At 44.3% G+C, this 12,577-nt stretch overlaps 51 non-coding genes across 51 annotated transcripts; all 51 read left to right on the forward strand.

The window, feature by feature from the left end:
* The first annotated feature begins 3,012 nt into the window (after positions 1 to 3,012).
* Positions 3,013 to 3,131, forward strand: LOC148993926 (5S ribosomal RNA). The gene has a single exon (XR_016163949.1). It is a non-coding gene; the product is annotated as a 5S ribosomal RNA (ribosomal RNA).
* A 63-nt stretch (positions 3,132 to 3,194) lies between these two features.
* On the forward strand, positions 3,195 to 3,313 carry LOC148993927 (5S ribosomal RNA). The gene has a single exon (XR_016159534.1). It is a non-coding gene; the product is annotated as a 5S ribosomal RNA (ribosomal RNA).
* Positions 3,314 to 3,376: 63 nt separating this feature from the next.
* LOC148993928 (5S ribosomal RNA) lies at positions 3,377 to 3,495 on the forward strand. Its single transcript, XR_016159535.1, has one exon. It is a non-coding gene; the product is annotated as a 5S ribosomal RNA (ribosomal RNA).
* A 63-nt stretch (positions 3,496 to 3,558) lies between these two features.
* Positions 3,559 to 3,677, forward strand: LOC148993929 (5S ribosomal RNA). Its single transcript, XR_016159536.1, has one exon. It is a non-coding gene; the product is annotated as a 5S ribosomal RNA (ribosomal RNA).
* Positions 3,678 to 3,740: 63 nt separating this feature from the next.
* Positions 3,741 to 3,859, forward strand: LOC148993930 (5S ribosomal RNA). The gene has a single exon (XR_016159538.1). It is a non-coding gene; the product is annotated as a 5S ribosomal RNA (ribosomal RNA).
* Positions 3,860 to 3,922: 63 nt separating this feature from the next.
* LOC148993931 (5S ribosomal RNA) lies at positions 3,923 to 4,041 on the forward strand. Its single transcript, XR_016159539.1, has one exon. It is a non-coding gene; the product is annotated as a 5S ribosomal RNA (ribosomal RNA).
* Positions 4,042 to 4,214: 173 nt separating this feature from the next.
* Positions 4,215 to 4,333, forward strand: LOC148993932 (5S ribosomal RNA). Its single transcript, XR_016161835.1, has one exon. It is a non-coding gene; the product is annotated as a 5S ribosomal RNA (ribosomal RNA).
* A 63-nt stretch (positions 4,334 to 4,396) lies between these two features.
* Positions 4,397 to 4,515, forward strand: LOC148993933 (5S ribosomal RNA). The gene has a single exon (XR_016159540.1). It is a non-coding gene; the product is annotated as a 5S ribosomal RNA (ribosomal RNA).
* A 63-nt stretch (positions 4,516 to 4,578) lies between these two features.
* Positions 4,579 to 4,697, forward strand: LOC148993934 (5S ribosomal RNA). Its single transcript, XR_016159541.1, has one exon. It is a non-coding gene; the product is annotated as a 5S ribosomal RNA (ribosomal RNA).
* Positions 4,698 to 4,760: 63 nt separating this feature from the next.
* On the forward strand, positions 4,761 to 4,879 carry LOC148993935 (5S ribosomal RNA). The gene has a single exon (XR_016159542.1). It is a non-coding gene; the product is annotated as a 5S ribosomal RNA (ribosomal RNA).
* A 63-nt stretch (positions 4,880 to 4,942) lies between these two features.
* On the forward strand, positions 4,943 to 5,061 carry LOC148993936 (5S ribosomal RNA). Its single transcript, XR_016163337.1, has one exon. It is a non-coding gene; the product is annotated as a 5S ribosomal RNA (ribosomal RNA).
* Positions 5,062 to 5,124: 63 nt separating this feature from the next.
* LOC148993937 (5S ribosomal RNA) lies at positions 5,125 to 5,243 on the forward strand. Its single transcript, XR_016159544.1, has one exon. It is a non-coding gene; the product is annotated as a 5S ribosomal RNA (ribosomal RNA).
* Positions 5,244 to 5,306: 63 nt separating this feature from the next.
* Positions 5,307 to 5,425, forward strand: LOC148993938 (5S ribosomal RNA). The gene has a single exon (XR_016159545.1). It is a non-coding gene; the product is annotated as a 5S ribosomal RNA (ribosomal RNA).
* A 63-nt stretch (positions 5,426 to 5,488) lies between these two features.
* On the forward strand, positions 5,489 to 5,607 carry LOC148993939 (5S ribosomal RNA). The gene has a single exon (XR_016159546.1). It is a non-coding gene; the product is annotated as a 5S ribosomal RNA (ribosomal RNA).
* Positions 5,608 to 5,670: 63 nt separating this feature from the next.
* LOC148993940 (5S ribosomal RNA) lies at positions 5,671 to 5,789 on the forward strand. Its single transcript, XR_016159547.1, has one exon. It is a non-coding gene; the product is annotated as a 5S ribosomal RNA (ribosomal RNA).
* A 63-nt stretch (positions 5,790 to 5,852) lies between these two features.
* Positions 5,853 to 5,971, forward strand: LOC148993941 (5S ribosomal RNA). The gene has a single exon (XR_016159548.1). It is a non-coding gene; the product is annotated as a 5S ribosomal RNA (ribosomal RNA).
* Positions 5,972 to 6,034: 63 nt separating this feature from the next.
* Positions 6,035 to 6,153, forward strand: LOC148993942 (5S ribosomal RNA). The gene has a single exon (XR_016159549.1). It is a non-coding gene; the product is annotated as a 5S ribosomal RNA (ribosomal RNA).
* Positions 6,154 to 6,216: 63 nt separating this feature from the next.
* Positions 6,217 to 6,335, forward strand: LOC148993943 (5S ribosomal RNA). The gene has a single exon (XR_016163338.1). It is a non-coding gene; the product is annotated as a 5S ribosomal RNA (ribosomal RNA).
* A 63-nt stretch (positions 6,336 to 6,398) lies between these two features.
* LOC148993944 (5S ribosomal RNA) lies at positions 6,399 to 6,517 on the forward strand. The gene has a single exon (XR_016159550.1). It is a non-coding gene; the product is annotated as a 5S ribosomal RNA (ribosomal RNA).
* A 63-nt stretch (positions 6,518 to 6,580) lies between these two features.
* On the forward strand, positions 6,581 to 6,699 carry LOC148993945 (5S ribosomal RNA). The gene has a single exon (XR_016159551.1). It is a non-coding gene; the product is annotated as a 5S ribosomal RNA (ribosomal RNA).
* A 63-nt stretch (positions 6,700 to 6,762) lies between these two features.
* Positions 6,763 to 6,881, forward strand: LOC148993946 (5S ribosomal RNA). The gene has a single exon (XR_016159552.1). It is a non-coding gene; the product is annotated as a 5S ribosomal RNA (ribosomal RNA).
* A 63-nt stretch (positions 6,882 to 6,944) lies between these two features.
* LOC148993947 (5S ribosomal RNA) lies at positions 6,945 to 7,063 on the forward strand. Its single transcript, XR_016159553.1, has one exon. It is a non-coding gene; the product is annotated as a 5S ribosomal RNA (ribosomal RNA).
* A 172-nt stretch (positions 7,064 to 7,235) lies between these two features.
* LOC148993948 (5S ribosomal RNA) lies at positions 7,236 to 7,354 on the forward strand. Its single transcript, XR_016161836.1, has one exon. It is a non-coding gene; the product is annotated as a 5S ribosomal RNA (ribosomal RNA).
* Positions 7,355 to 7,417: 63 nt separating this feature from the next.
* On the forward strand, positions 7,418 to 7,536 carry LOC148993949 (5S ribosomal RNA). The gene has a single exon (XR_016159555.1). It is a non-coding gene; the product is annotated as a 5S ribosomal RNA (ribosomal RNA).
* Positions 7,537 to 7,599: 63 nt separating this feature from the next.
* LOC148993950 (5S ribosomal RNA) lies at positions 7,600 to 7,718 on the forward strand. The gene has a single exon (XR_016159556.1). It is a non-coding gene; the product is annotated as a 5S ribosomal RNA (ribosomal RNA).
* A 63-nt stretch (positions 7,719 to 7,781) lies between these two features.
* LOC148993951 (5S ribosomal RNA) lies at positions 7,782 to 7,900 on the forward strand. Its single transcript, XR_016159557.1, has one exon. It is a non-coding gene; the product is annotated as a 5S ribosomal RNA (ribosomal RNA).
* A 63-nt stretch (positions 7,901 to 7,963) lies between these two features.
* Positions 7,964 to 8,082, forward strand: LOC148993952 (5S ribosomal RNA). Its single transcript, XR_016159558.1, has one exon. It is a non-coding gene; the product is annotated as a 5S ribosomal RNA (ribosomal RNA).
* A 63-nt stretch (positions 8,083 to 8,145) lies between these two features.
* LOC148993953 (5S ribosomal RNA) lies at positions 8,146 to 8,264 on the forward strand. Its single transcript, XR_016164009.1, has one exon. It is a non-coding gene; the product is annotated as a 5S ribosomal RNA (ribosomal RNA).
* Positions 8,265 to 8,327: 63 nt separating this feature from the next.
* Positions 8,328 to 8,446, forward strand: LOC148993954 (5S ribosomal RNA). Its single transcript, XR_016159559.1, has one exon. It is a non-coding gene; the product is annotated as a 5S ribosomal RNA (ribosomal RNA).
* A 63-nt stretch (positions 8,447 to 8,509) lies between these two features.
* LOC148993955 (5S ribosomal RNA) lies at positions 8,510 to 8,628 on the forward strand. Its single transcript, XR_016159560.1, has one exon. It is a non-coding gene; the product is annotated as a 5S ribosomal RNA (ribosomal RNA).
* A 63-nt stretch (positions 8,629 to 8,691) lies between these two features.
* LOC148993956 (5S ribosomal RNA) lies at positions 8,692 to 8,810 on the forward strand. Its single transcript, XR_016159561.1, has one exon. It is a non-coding gene; the product is annotated as a 5S ribosomal RNA (ribosomal RNA).
* Positions 8,811 to 8,873: 63 nt separating this feature from the next.
* On the forward strand, positions 8,874 to 8,992 carry LOC148993957 (5S ribosomal RNA). Its single transcript, XR_016159562.1, has one exon. It is a non-coding gene; the product is annotated as a 5S ribosomal RNA (ribosomal RNA).
* Positions 8,993 to 9,055: 63 nt separating this feature from the next.
* Positions 9,056 to 9,174, forward strand: LOC148993958 (5S ribosomal RNA). Its single transcript, XR_016159563.1, has one exon. It is a non-coding gene; the product is annotated as a 5S ribosomal RNA (ribosomal RNA).
* Positions 9,175 to 9,237: 63 nt separating this feature from the next.
* On the forward strand, positions 9,238 to 9,356 carry LOC148993959 (5S ribosomal RNA). Its single transcript, XR_016159564.1, has one exon. It is a non-coding gene; the product is annotated as a 5S ribosomal RNA (ribosomal RNA).
* A 63-nt stretch (positions 9,357 to 9,419) lies between these two features.
* LOC148993960 (5S ribosomal RNA) lies at positions 9,420 to 9,538 on the forward strand. Its single transcript, XR_016160416.1, has one exon. It is a non-coding gene; the product is annotated as a 5S ribosomal RNA (ribosomal RNA).
* Positions 9,539 to 9,601: 63 nt separating this feature from the next.
* On the forward strand, positions 9,602 to 9,720 carry LOC148993961 (5S ribosomal RNA). The gene has a single exon (XR_016161389.1). It is a non-coding gene; the product is annotated as a 5S ribosomal RNA (ribosomal RNA).
* A 63-nt stretch (positions 9,721 to 9,783) lies between these two features.
* Positions 9,784 to 9,902, forward strand: LOC148993962 (5S ribosomal RNA). The gene has a single exon (XR_016159566.1). It is a non-coding gene; the product is annotated as a 5S ribosomal RNA (ribosomal RNA).
* A 63-nt stretch (positions 9,903 to 9,965) lies between these two features.
* Positions 9,966 to 10,084, forward strand: LOC148993963 (5S ribosomal RNA). The gene has a single exon (XR_016159567.1). It is a non-coding gene; the product is annotated as a 5S ribosomal RNA (ribosomal RNA).
* Positions 10,085 to 10,254: 170 nt separating this feature from the next.
* Positions 10,255 to 10,373, forward strand: LOC148993964 (5S ribosomal RNA). The gene has a single exon (XR_016159568.1). It is a non-coding gene; the product is annotated as a 5S ribosomal RNA (ribosomal RNA).
* Positions 10,374 to 10,436: 63 nt separating this feature from the next.
* On the forward strand, positions 10,437 to 10,555 carry LOC148993965 (5S ribosomal RNA). The gene has a single exon (XR_016159569.1). It is a non-coding gene; the product is annotated as a 5S ribosomal RNA (ribosomal RNA).
* A 63-nt stretch (positions 10,556 to 10,618) lies between these two features.
* On the forward strand, positions 10,619 to 10,737 carry LOC148993966 (5S ribosomal RNA). Its single transcript, XR_016160341.1, has one exon. It is a non-coding gene; the product is annotated as a 5S ribosomal RNA (ribosomal RNA).
* Positions 10,738 to 10,800: 63 nt separating this feature from the next.
* On the forward strand, positions 10,801 to 10,919 carry LOC148993967 (5S ribosomal RNA). The gene has a single exon (XR_016163313.1). It is a non-coding gene; the product is annotated as a 5S ribosomal RNA (ribosomal RNA).
* Positions 10,920 to 10,982: 63 nt separating this feature from the next.
* LOC148993968 (5S ribosomal RNA) lies at positions 10,983 to 11,101 on the forward strand. The gene has a single exon (XR_016159570.1). It is a non-coding gene; the product is annotated as a 5S ribosomal RNA (ribosomal RNA).
* Positions 11,102 to 11,164: 63 nt separating this feature from the next.
* LOC148993969 (5S ribosomal RNA) lies at positions 11,165 to 11,283 on the forward strand. The gene has a single exon (XR_016159571.1). It is a non-coding gene; the product is annotated as a 5S ribosomal RNA (ribosomal RNA).
* A 63-nt stretch (positions 11,284 to 11,346) lies between these two features.
* LOC148993970 (5S ribosomal RNA) lies at positions 11,347 to 11,465 on the forward strand. The gene has a single exon (XR_016162524.1). It is a non-coding gene; the product is annotated as a 5S ribosomal RNA (ribosomal RNA).
* Positions 11,466 to 11,528: 63 nt separating this feature from the next.
* LOC148993971 (5S ribosomal RNA) lies at positions 11,529 to 11,647 on the forward strand. The gene has a single exon (XR_016159572.1). It is a non-coding gene; the product is annotated as a 5S ribosomal RNA (ribosomal RNA).
* A 63-nt stretch (positions 11,648 to 11,710) lies between these two features.
* Positions 11,711 to 11,829, forward strand: LOC148993972 (5S ribosomal RNA). The gene has a single exon (XR_016159573.1). It is a non-coding gene; the product is annotated as a 5S ribosomal RNA (ribosomal RNA).
* A 63-nt stretch (positions 11,830 to 11,892) lies between these two features.
* Positions 11,893 to 12,011, forward strand: LOC148993973 (5S ribosomal RNA). Its single transcript, XR_016163314.1, has one exon. It is a non-coding gene; the product is annotated as a 5S ribosomal RNA (ribosomal RNA).
* Positions 12,012 to 12,074: 63 nt separating this feature from the next.
* On the forward strand, positions 12,075 to 12,193 carry LOC148993974 (5S ribosomal RNA). The gene has a single exon (XR_016159574.1). It is a non-coding gene; the product is annotated as a 5S ribosomal RNA (ribosomal RNA).
* A 63-nt stretch (positions 12,194 to 12,256) lies between these two features.
* On the forward strand, positions 12,257 to 12,375 carry LOC148993975 (5S ribosomal RNA). Its single transcript, XR_016159575.1, has one exon. It is a non-coding gene; the product is annotated as a 5S ribosomal RNA (ribosomal RNA).
* A 63-nt stretch (positions 12,376 to 12,438) lies between these two features.
* LOC148993976 (5S ribosomal RNA) lies at positions 12,439 to 12,557 on the forward strand. Its single transcript, XR_016160342.1, has one exon. It is a non-coding gene; the product is annotated as a 5S ribosomal RNA (ribosomal RNA).
* Positions 12,558 to 12,577: the final 20 nt, after the last annotated feature.

Raw genomic sequence — 12,577 nt, forward strand, 5'->3', positions numbered from 1 at the left:
AGTGTAAAGGAGCAATAATAAGAAGTAAGGCAAAAGACATTGTAGAAGGAGAAAGAAGTACGAAATATTTCTATGAATTAGAAAAAACAAGACAGAGAGCGGATATAATAAAAAGTGTTAAAACACAAGATGGAAGGATTGTAGAAGATACAATGGGAATTTTGAAAGAAATCGGAGAGTTTTATAAGGAGCTATTTACTGAAAATGTGGTTGATTTAGAAGAAGAAGAATTTTTACTGAGCAAAATACAGGTTAAAGTTAATGAAGGAGACAAGGAATTGTGTGAGAGTGAGATTACGGAATTAGAAATAGGGATAGCAATCGATCAATTAAAAAATAGTAAAAGTCCGGGAATAGATGGAATACCAGTTGATTTTTATAAGGTTTTTAAAGATGTGTTATGCCCAATTTTAAATGAATTATTTATTGATATATTTATGAAAGAGAATCTAACTAATAGTATGAAGAAAGGAATGGTAAAAATAATTTACAAGAAGAAAGGTGATAAGAGAGATCTTAAAAACTATAGACCACTAAGTATGTTGAATACAGACTACAAAATATTAGCCAAAATTTTAGCCAATCGATTGAAAATAGTAGTACCAAATATCATTACTACAAATCAAGCATATGCCGTTCTAAAAAGAGATATTACTGATGTTATTAACAATATAAGAGATATGGTTTGGTACATGAAGGAGGAGAAAGAAACAGGATATATAATAAGTGTGGATTTAGAAAAAGCGTTTGATAGAGTTGAACACAAATATTTGATGCATGTGTTGGAGAGATTTGGTTTTGGGGAGAATTTTTTAAAATGGATAAAATGCCTATATACAGATATAAGTAGTTGTGTGAAAGTGAATGGTTTTTTAACTAAAAATTTTAAAATAACAAGATCAATCAGACAAGGGTGTCCAATGTCAGCATTATTATACACAATAGTGTCCGAAGCTTTGGGACTGGCAATAGAACAGGAAAAGAACATACAAGGAATACGCATAAAAGGAGAAGAATCAGAACAAAAAATATTTCAGTATGCAGATGACACAACTTTGATTGTAAAAGACATCAAAAGTATAGATAAAGCAATGGGAGTTTTAGAAAGTTATTGTAAAGGAACAGGGGCTAAGGTTAATAAAGAAAAAACTACATACATGAAAATAGGATTGTCGAATGAGTTACCAAAGAATGTGCAATTTAAGGAAGCAAAGAAGAATATGAAAATTTTAGGTATAAGGGTTGGAGAAAATGAAAATGAAATTAGGGAAATGACATGGGAGGAGGTTTTAAATGGAATGGAAAAGAGATTAAATTTCTGGAAATTAAGAGGCTTATTTTTAAAAGGGAAGGTTTTAGTTATTAATTCTTTGTTTCTATCAAAAATGTGGTATGTTTTGGGTTCTGTGAGTTTGCCTATATGGGTGTATAAAAAAATTAAATCTATTGTTTTAAATTTTTTATGGGAGGGGAAACCATCAAAAATTGCATATGACACTTTAATTGGAAGGGTAGAGGAAGGAGGATTAGGATTAATAGATCCATTAATAAGAATGAAAAGTATGAGAATAAAAATGGTTAATAAATTCTGGAAACATGGGAAGTATGCTTGGAAGAGTGTAATGAATTATTTTTTAAATAAATGTGGGGACATGGGAGATGATGTATTATGGATGAAGCTTAAAGAAAATATGATGAACGGAATACCGGAGTTTTATAAAGAGGTTGTAAAAGCATGGGGTGATTTTCGAAAGCATGTTGTTTGTACGTCTTTCACCAGAGAAGAGATTTTAAGACAACCATTGTTTTTAAACGATCATATTAAAAAGGGAGAGGATACCATTTTTTATAAAAAATGGTTTAATGCAGGGATAAAGCAAATAAAAGACATATTGTATGAAGTGATACCTGGTTTTGTTCCAGTGCAGGTAATAAGAGATGCAATTGTTGAAAATTATGAAAATGAAACTATAACAATCTTGGGAAAACAATACAAACAAATAAAAGAAGTAATACCGAAAGAATGGATAAATGTTTTAGAAGGTACGGAAGGAATAGTATGTAACGATGGAAGGATGGTTGATTTTAAAAGTAATGACAAACAACATGCTTTTAAAGATGGTATTTTAAAGATGTTTTATTCTTGTTTATGTAAAGATGTTTTTATCACACCAAGAGCAGAAGGATATTGGCAAAGATTATATCCAAGCATGGAAATTAAGAAAACATGGCAAAATTTAAGAGCTTGGTGGAAAAGCCCAATTTTGGAAAACTTTGATTACATTTTAAGGCATAATTGTTTACTAAGTGAAATGAGACTGTGTAAAATTGGAATGGCAAGGGATGCAATATGCAAGGTATGCAAGAGGGAAGATGAGGGTTTGTTACATCTTTTCTTTAAATGCACAGGTTTAAAATGTTTTATTAAAAAAATAAAAGAAATGACAAGTAAATTGGGGGTAGAACAAAGATGTATTAATGAAGAATGGGAAACAATGTTGTTATTTGGTTTTAAAGGGAATGTTAAGAATAAGTGTTTTTTAAATCTAGTATTAACCATCGCTAGATTTGTAATTTGGAGCAGAAGAAACATGGTCAAACAAAAGAAAACAAGAATACCTGTGTGTAAACTATTCAAGGTAAAGATGTGTTTTATTTTAAATGTTTTATTTGATTATTGTAATATGTATCAAGAGAAAGATGTATTTGTCAAAAATTTTGTACATGGTAACCCATTTATTGAATTGACATGTTTCCGTTTTGATGTATTATTGCCAGAATGTGATTCAGACTGTTTTTAAATGTATTAAAATGTTTTAAAAAGAAATAAAAAAAAAAAAAAAAAAAAAAAAGAACGCCCGAACTCGTCTGATCTCGGAAGCTAAGCAGGGTCGGGCCTGGTTAGTACTTGGATGGGAGACCGCCTGGGAATACCAGGTGCTGTAAGCTTTATGTAGTTTACTACCCTAATGTTCTAACCATTCAAATAGCCCAATTTTGGCAGCAGATTTCGCTTACGGCCATACCACCTTGAGAACGCCCGAACTCGTCTGATCTCGGAAGCTAAGCAGGGTCGCGCCTGGTTAGTACTTGGATGGGAGACCGCCTGGGAATACCAGGTGTTGTAAGCTTTATGTAGTTTACTACCCTAATGTTCTAACCATTCAAATAGCCCAATTTTGGCAGCAGATTTCGCTTACGGCCATACCACCTTGAGAACGCCCGAACTCGTCTGATCTCGGAAGCTAAGCAGGGTCGGGCCTGGTTAGTACTTGGATGGGAGACCGCCTGGGAATACCAGGTGCTGTAAGCTTTATGTAGTTTACTACCTTAATGTTCTAACCATTCAAATAGCCCAATTTTGGCAGCAGATTTCGCTTACGGCCATACCACCTTGAGAACGCCCGAACTCGTCTGATCTCGGAAGCTAAGCAGGGTCGGGCCTGGTTAGTACTTGGATGGGAGACCGCCTGGGAATACCAGGTGCTGTAAGCTTTATGTAGTTTACTACCCTAATGTTCTAACCATTCAAATAGCCCAATTTTGGCAGCAGATTTCGCTTACGGCCATACCACCTTGAGAACGCCCGAACTCGTCTGATCTCGGAAGCTAAGCAGGGTCGGGCCTGGTTAGTACTTGGATGGGAGACCGCCTGGGAATACCAGGTGCTGTAAGCTTAATGTAGTTTACTACCCTAATGTTCTAACCATTCAAATAGCCCAATTTTGGCAGCAGATTTCGCTTACGGCCATACCACCTTGAGAACGCCCGAACTCGTCTGATCTCGGAAGCTAAGCAGGGTCGGGCCTGGTTAGTACTTGGATGGGAGACCGCCTGGGAATACCAGGTGCTGTAAGCTTTATGTAGTTTACTACCCTAATGTTCTAACCATTCAAATAGCCCAATTTTGGCAGCAGATTTCGCTTACGGCCATACCACCTTGAGAACGCCCGAACTCGTCTGATCTCGGAAGCTAAGCAGGGTCGGGCCTGGTTAGTACTTGGATGGGAGACCGCCTGGGAATACCAGGTGCTGTAAGCTTTATTGTTTAAAAAAAAAAAAACAAAAAAAAAGAGTCAATGAAATGTTTCAAAAATCCTAAATTGTCTTTTTTCCCCTCAAAATTCCTGAAATAGTCTCTCAGTTTCTTCAGAAAGCCTGAAAGAGTCTCTTTTTTTTCTTCTTCAAATAGCCCAATTTTGGCTGCAGATTTCGCTTACGGCCATACCACCTTGAGAACGCCCGAACTCGTCTGATCTCGGAAGCTAAGCAGGGTCGGGCCTGGTTAGTACTTGGATGGGAGACCGCCGGGGAATACCAGGTGCTGTAAGCTTAATGTAGTTTACTACCCTAATGTTCTAACCATTCAAATAGCCCAATTTTGGCAGCAGATTTCGCTTACGGCCATACCACCTTGAGAACGCCCGAACTCGTCTGATCTCGGAAGCTAAGCAGGGTCGGGCCTGGTTAGTACTTGGATGGGAGACCGCCTGGGAATACCAGGTGCTGTAAGCTTTATGTAGTTTACTACCTTAATGTTCTAACCATTCAAATAGCCCAATTTTGGCAGCAGATTTCGCTTACGGCCATACCACCTTGAGAACGCCCGAACTCGTCTGATCTCGGAAGCTAAGCAGGGTCGGGCCTGGTTAGTACTTGGATGGGAGACCGCCTGGGAATACCAGGTGCTGTAAGCTTTATGTAGTTTACTACCCTAATGTTCTAACCATTCAAATAGCCCAATTTTGGCAGCAGATTTCGCTTACGGCCATACCACCTTGAGAACGCCCGAACTCGTCTGATCTCGGAAGCTAAGCAGGGTCGGGCCTGGTTAGTACTTGGATGGGAGACCGCCTGGGAATACCAGGTGCTGTAAGCTTTATGTAGTTTACTACCCTAATGTTCTAACCATTCAAATAGCCCAATTTTGGCAGCAGATTTCGCTTACGGCCATACCACCTTGAGAACGCCCGAACTCGTCTGATCTCGGAAGCTAAGCAGGGTCGCGCCTGGTTAGTACTTGGATGGGAGACCGCCTGGGAATACCAGGTGCTGTAAGCTTTATGTAGTTTACTACCCTAATGTTCTAACCATTCAAATAGCCCAATTTTGGCAGCAGATTTCGCTTACGGCCATACCACCTTGAGAACGCCCGAACTCGTCTGATCTCGGAAGCTAAGCAGGGTCGGGCCTGGTTAGTACTTGGATGGGAGACCGCCTGGGAATACCAGGTGCTGTAAGCTTTATGTAGTTTACTACCCTAATGTTCTAACCATTCAAATAGCCCAATTTTGGCAGCAGATTTCGCTTACGGCCATACCACCTTGAGAACGCCCGAACTCGTCTGATCTCGGAAGCTAAGCAGGGTCGGGCCTGGTTAGTACTTGGATGGGAGACCGCCTGGGAATACCAGGTGCTGTAAGCTTTATGTAGTTTACTACCCTAATGTTCTAACCATTCAAATAGCCCAATTTTGGCAGCAGATTTTGCTTACGGCCATACCACCTTGAGAACGCCCGAACTCGTCTGATCTCGGAAGCTAAGCAGGGTCGGGCCTGGTTAGTACTTGGATGGGAGACCGCCTGGGAATACCAGGTGCTGTAAGCTTTATGTAGTTTACTACCCTAATGTTCTAACCATTCAAATAGCCCAATTTTGGCAGCAGATTTCGCTTACGGCCATACCACCTTGAGAACGCCCGAACTCGTCTGATCTCGGAAGCTAAGCAGGGTCGGGCCTGGTTAGTACTTGGATGGGAGACCGCCTGGGAATACCAGGTGCTGTAAGCTTTATGTAGTTTACTACCCTAATGTTCTAACCATTCAAATAGCCCAATTTTGGCAGCAGATTTCGCTTACGGCCATACCACCTTGAGAACGCCCGAACTCGTCTGATCTCGGAAGCTAAGCAGGGTCGGGCCTGGTTAGTACTTGGATGGGAGACCGCCTGGGAATACCAGGTGCTGTAAGCTTTATGTAGTTTACTACCCTAATGTTCTAACCATTCAAATAGCCCAATTTTGGCAGCAGATTTCGCTTACGGCCATACCACCTTGAGAACGCCCGAACTCGTCTGATCTCGGAAGCTAAGCAGGGTCGGGCCTGGTTAGTACTTGGATGGGAGACCGCCTGGGAATACCAGGTGCTGTAAGCTTTATGTAGTTTACTACCCTAATGTTCTAACCATTCAAATAGCCCAATTTTGGCAGCAGATTTCGCTTACGGCCATACCACCTTGAGAACGCCCGAACTCGTCTGATCTCGGAAGCTAAGCAGGGTCGCGCCTGGTTAGTACTTGGATGGGAGACCGCCTGGGAATACCAGGTGCTGTAAGCTTTATGTAGTTTACTACCCTAATGTTCTAACCATTCAAATAGCCCAATTTTGGCAGCAGATTTCGCTTACGGCCATACCACCTTGAGAACGCCCGAACTCGTCTGATCTCGGAAGCTAAGCAGGGTCGGGCCTGGTTAGTACTTGGATGGGAGACCGCCTGGGAATACCAGGTGCTGTAAGCTTTATGTAGTTTACTACCTTAATGTTCTAACCATTCAAATAGCCCAATTTTGGCAGCAGATTTCGCTTACGGCCATACCACCTTGAGAACGCCCGAACTCGTCTGATCTCGGAAGCTAAGCAGGGTCGGGCCTGGTTAGTACTTGGATGGGAGACCGCCTGGGAATACCAGGTGCTGTAAGCTTTATGTAGTTTACTACCCTAATGTTCTAACCATTCAAATAGCCCAATTTTGGCAGCAGATTTCGCTTACGGCCATACCACCTTGAGAACGCCCGAACTCGTCTGATCTCGGAAGCTAAGCAGGGTCGGGCCTGGTTAGTACTTGGATGGGAGACCGCCTGGGAATACCAGGTGCTGTAAGCTTAATGTAGTTTACTACCCTAATGTTCTAACCATTCAAATAGCCCAATTTTGGCAGCAGATTTCGCTTACGGCCATACCACCTTGAGAACGCCCGAACTCGTCTGATCTCGGAAGCTAAGCAGGGTCGGGCCTGGTTAGTACTTGGATGGGAGACCGCCTGGGAATACCAGGTGCTGTAAGCTTTATTGTTTAAAAAAAAAAAAAAAAAAAAAAGAGTCAATGAAATGTTTCAAAAATCCTAAATTGTCTTTTTTCCCCTCAAAATTCCTGAAATAGTCTCTCAGTTTCTTCAGAAAGCCTGAAAGAGTCTCTTTTTTTTCTTCTTCAAATAGCCCAATTTTGGCTGCAGATTTCGCTTACGGCCATACCACCTTGAGAACGCCCGAACTCGTCTGATCTCGGAAGCTAAGCAGGGTCGGGCCTGGTTAGTACTTGGATGGGAGACCGCCGGGGAATACCAGGTGCTGTAAGCTTAATGTAGTTTACTACCCTAATGTTCTAACCATTCAAATAGCCCAATTTTGGCAGCAGATTTCGCTTACGGCCATACCACCTTGAGAACGCCCGAACTCGTCTGATCTCGGAAGCTAAGCAGGGTCGGGCCTGGTTAGTACTTGGATGGGAGACCGCCTGGGAATACCAGGTGCTGTAAGCTTTATGTAGTTTACTACCTTAATGTTCTAACCATTCAAATAGCCCAATTTTGGCAGCAGATTTCGCTTACGGCCATACCACCTTGAGAACGCCCGAACTCGTCTGATCTCGGAAGCTAAGCAGGGTCGGGCCTGGTTAGTACTTGGATGGGAGACCGCCTGGGAATACCAGGTGCTGTAAGCTTTATGTAGTTTACTACCCTAATGTTCTAACCATTCAAATAGCCCAATTTTGGCAGCAGATTTCGCTTACGGCCATACCACCTTGAGAACGCCCGAACTCGTCTGATCTCGGAAGCTAAGCAGGGTCGGGCCTGGTTAGTACTTGGATGGGAGACCGCCTGGGAATACCAGGTGCTGTAAGCTTTATGTAGTTTACTACCCTAATGTTCTAACCATTCAAATAGCCCAATTTTGGCAGCAGATTTCGCTTACGGCCATACCACCTTGAGAACGCCCGAACTCGTCTGATCTCGGAAGCTAAGCAGGGTCGGGCCTGGTTAGTACTTGGATGGGAGACCGCCTGGGAATACCAGGTGCTGTAAGCTTTATGTAGTTTACTACCCTAATGTTCTAACCATTCAAATAGCCCAATTTTGGCAGCAGATTTCGCTTACGGCCATACCACATTGAGAACGCCCGAACTCGTCTGATCTCGGAAGCTAAGCAGGGTCGCGCCTGGTTAGTACTTGGATGGGAGACCGCCTGGGAATACCAGGTGCTGTAAGCTTTATGTAGTTTACTACCCTAATGTTCTAACCATTCAAATAGCCCAATTTTGGCAGCAGATTTCGCTTACGGCCATACCACCTTGAGAACGCCCGAACTCGTCTGATCTCGGAAGCTAAGCAGGGTCGGGCCTGGTTAGTACTTGGATGGGAGACCGCCTGGGAATACCAGGTGCTGTAAGCTTTATGTAGTTTACTACCCTAATGTTCTAACCATTCAAATAGCCCAATTTTGGCAGCAGATTTCGCTTACGGCCATACCACCTTGAGAACGCCCGAACTCGTCTGATCTCGGAAGCTAAGCAGGGTCGGGCCTGGTTAGTACTTGGATGGGAGACCGCCTGGGAATACCAGGTGCTGTAAGCTTTATGTAGTTTACTACCCTAATGTTCTAACCATTCAAATAGCCCAATTTTGGCAGCAGATTTCGCTTACGGCCATACCACCTTGAGAACGCCCGAACTCGTCTGATCTCGGAAGCTAAGCAGGGTCGGGCCTGGTTAGTACTTGGATGGGAGACCGCCTGGGAATACCAGGTGCTGTAAGCTTTATGTAGTTTACTACCCTAATGTTCTAACCATTCAAATAGCCCAATTTTGGCAGCAGATTTCGCTTACGGCCATACCACCTTGAGAACGCCCGAACTCGTCTGATCTCGGAAGCTAAGCAGGGTCGGGCCTGGTTAGTACTTGGATGGGAGACCGCCTGGGAATACCAGGTGCTGTAAGCTTTATGTAGTTTACTACCCTAATGTTCTAACCATTCAAATAGCCCAATTTTGGCAGCAGATTTCGCTTACGGCCATACCACCTTGAGAACGCCCGAACTCGTCTGATCTCGGAAGCTAAGCAGGGTCGGGCCTGGTTAGTACTTGGATGGGAGACCGCCTGGGAATACCAGGTGCTGTAAGCTTTATGTAGTTTACTACCCTAATGTTCTAACCATTCAAATAGCCCAATTTTGGCAGCAGATTTCGCTTACGGCCATACCACCTTGAGAACGCCCGAACTCGTCTGATCTCGGAAGCTAAGCAGGGTCGGGCCTGGTTAGTACTTGGATGGGAGACCGCCTGGGAATACCAGGTGCTGTAAGCTTTATGTAGTTTACTACCCTAATGTTCTAACCATTCAAATAGCCCAATTTTGGCAGCAGATTTCGCTTACGGCCATACCACCTTGAGAACGCCCGAACTCGTCTGATCTCGGAAGCTAAGCAGGGTCGGGCCTGGTTAGTACTTGGTTGGGAGACCGCCTGGGAATACCAGGTGCTGTAAGCTTTATGTAGTTTACTACCCTAATGTTCTAACCATTCAAATAGCCCAATTTTGGCAGCAGATTACGCTTACGGCCATACCACCTTGAGAACGCCCGAACTCGTCTGATCTCGGAAGCTAAGCAGGGTCGGGCCTGGTTAGTACTTGGATGGGAGACCGCCAGGGAATACCAGGTGCTGTAAGCTTTATGTAGTTTACTACCCTAATGTTCTAACCATTCAAATAGCCCAATTTTGGCAGCAGATTTCGCTTACGGCCATACCACCTTGAGAACGCCCGAACTCGTCTGATCTCGGAAGCTAAGCAGGGTCGGGCCTGGTTAGTACTTGGATGGGAGACCGCCTGGGAATACCAGGTGCTGTAAGCTTTATGTAGTTTACTACCCTAATGTTCTAACCATTCAAATAGCCCAATTTTGGCAGCAGATTTCGCTTACGGCCATACCACCTTGAGAACGCCCGAACTCGTCTGATCTCGGAAGCTAAGCAGGGTCGGGCCTGGTTAGTACTTGGATGGGAGACCGCCTGGGAATACCAGGTGCTGTAAGCTTTATTGTTTAAAAAAAAAAAAAAAAAAAGAGTCAATGAAATGTTTCAAAAATCCTAAATTGTCTTTTTTCCCCCTCAAAATTCCTGAAATAGTCTCTCAGTTTCTTAAGAAAGCCTGAAAGAGTCTCTTTTTTTTCTTCTTCAAATAGCCCAATTTTGGCAGCAGATTTCGCTTACGGCCATACCACCTTGAGAACGCCCGAACTCGTCTGATCTCGGAAGCTAAGCAGGGTCGGGCCTGGTTAGTACTTGGATGGGAGACCGCCTGGGAATACCAGGTGCTGTAAGCTTTATGTAGTTTACTACCCTAATGTTCTAACCATTCAAATAGCCCAATTTTGGCAGCAGATTTCGCTTACGGCCATACCACCTTGAGAACGCCCGAACTCGTCTGATCTCGGAAGCTAAGCAGGGTCGGGCCTGGTTAGTACTTGGATGGGAGACCGCCTGGGAATACCAGGTGCTGTAAGCTTTATGTAGTTTACTACCCTAATGTTCTAACCATTCAAATAGCCCAATTTTGGCAGCAGATTTCGCTTACAGCCATACCACCTTGAGAACGCCCGAACTCGTCTGATCTCGGAAGCTAAGCAGGGTCGGGCCTGGTTAGTACTTGGATGGGAGACCGCCTGGGAATACCAGGTGCTGTAAGCTTTATGTAGTTTACTACCCTAATGTTCTAACCATTCAAATAGCCCAATTTTGGCAGCAGATTTCGCTTACGGCCATACCACCTTGAGAACGCCCGAACTCGTCTGATCTCGGAAGCTAAGCAGGGTCGGGCCTGGTTAGTACTTGGATGGGAGACCGTCTGGGAATACCAGGTGCTGAAAGCTTTATGTAGTTTACTACCCTAATGTTCTAACCATTCAAATAGCCCAATTTTGGCAGCAGATTTCGCTTACGGCCATACCACCTTGAGAACGCCCGAACTCGTCTGATCTCGGAAGCTAAGCAGGGTCGGGCCTGGTTAGTACTTGGATGGGAGACCGCCTGGGAATACCAGGTGCTGTAAGCTTTATGTAGTTTACTACCCTAATGTTCTAACCATTCAAATAGCCCAATTTTGGCAGCAGATTTCGCTTACGGCCATACCACCTTGAGAACGCCCGAACTCGTCTGATCTCGGAAGCTAAGCAGGGTCGGGCCTGGTTAGTACTTGGATGGGAGACCGCCTGGGAATACCAGGTGCTGTAAGCTTTATGTAGTTTACTACCCTAATGTTCTAACCATTCAAATAGCCCAATTTTGGCAGCAGATTTCGCTTACGGCCATACCACCTTGAGAACGCCCGAACTCGTCTGATCTCGGAAGCTAAGCAGGGTCGGGCCTGGTTAGTACTTGGATGGGAGACCGCCTGGGAATACCAGGTGCTGCAAGCTTTATGTAGTTTACTACCCTAATGTTCTAACCATTCAAATAGCCCAATTTTGGCAGCAGATTTCGCTTACGGCCATACCACCTTGAGAACGCCCGAACTCGTCTGATCTCGGAAGCTAAGCAGGGTCGGGCCTGGTTAGTACTTGGATGGGAGACCGCCTGGGAATACCAGGTGCTGTAAGCTTTATGTAGTTTACTACCCTAATGTTCTAACCATTCAAATAGCCCAATTTTGGCAGCAGATTTCGCTTACGGCCATACCACCTTGAGAACGCCCGAACTCGTCTGATCTCGGAAGCTAAGCAGGGTCGGGCCTGGTTAGTACTTGGATGGGAGACCGCCTGGGAATACCAGGTGCTGTAAGCTTTATGTAGTTTACTACCCTAATGTTCTAACCATTCAAATAGCCCAATTTTGGCAGCAGATTTCGCTTACGGCCATACCACCTTGAGAACGCCCGAACTCGTCTGATCTCGGAAGCTAAGCAGGGTCGGGCCTGGTTAGTACTTGGATGGGAGACCGTCTGGGAATACCAGGTGCTGAAAGCTTTATGTAGTTTACTACCCTAATGTTCTAACCATTCAAATAGCCCAATTTTGGCAGCAGATTTCGCTTACGGCCATACCACCTTGAGAACGCCCGAACTCGTCTGATCTCGGAAGCTAAGCAGGGTCGGGCCTGGTTAGTACTTGGATGGGAGACCGCCTGGGAATACCAGGTGCTGTAAGCTTTATGTAGTTTACTACCCTAATGTTCTAACCATTCAAATAGCCCAATTTTGGCAGCAGATTTCGCTTACGGCCATACCACCTTGAGAACGCCCGAACTCGTCTGATCTCGGAAGCTAAGCAGGGTCGGGCCTGGTTAGTACTTGGATGGGAGACCGCCTGGGAATACCAGGTGCTGTAAGCTTTATGTAGTTTACTACCCTAATGTTCTAACCATTCAAATAGCCCAATTTTGGCAGCAGATTTCGCTTACAGCCATACCACCTTGAGAACGCCCGAACTCGTCTGATCTCGGAAGCTAAGCAGGGTCGGGCCTGGTTAGTACTTGGATGGGAGACCGCCTGGGAATACCAGGTGCTGTAAGCTTTATGTAGTTTACTACCCTA

Source organism: Pimephales promelas, chromosome 3 (genome assembly GCF_988280905.1).
Source record: "Pimephales promelas chromosome 3, fPimPro1.hap1.1, whole genome shotgun sequence".
NCBI lineage: Eukaryota > Metazoa > Chordata > Actinopteri > Cypriniformes > Leuciscidae > Pimephales > Pimephales promelas.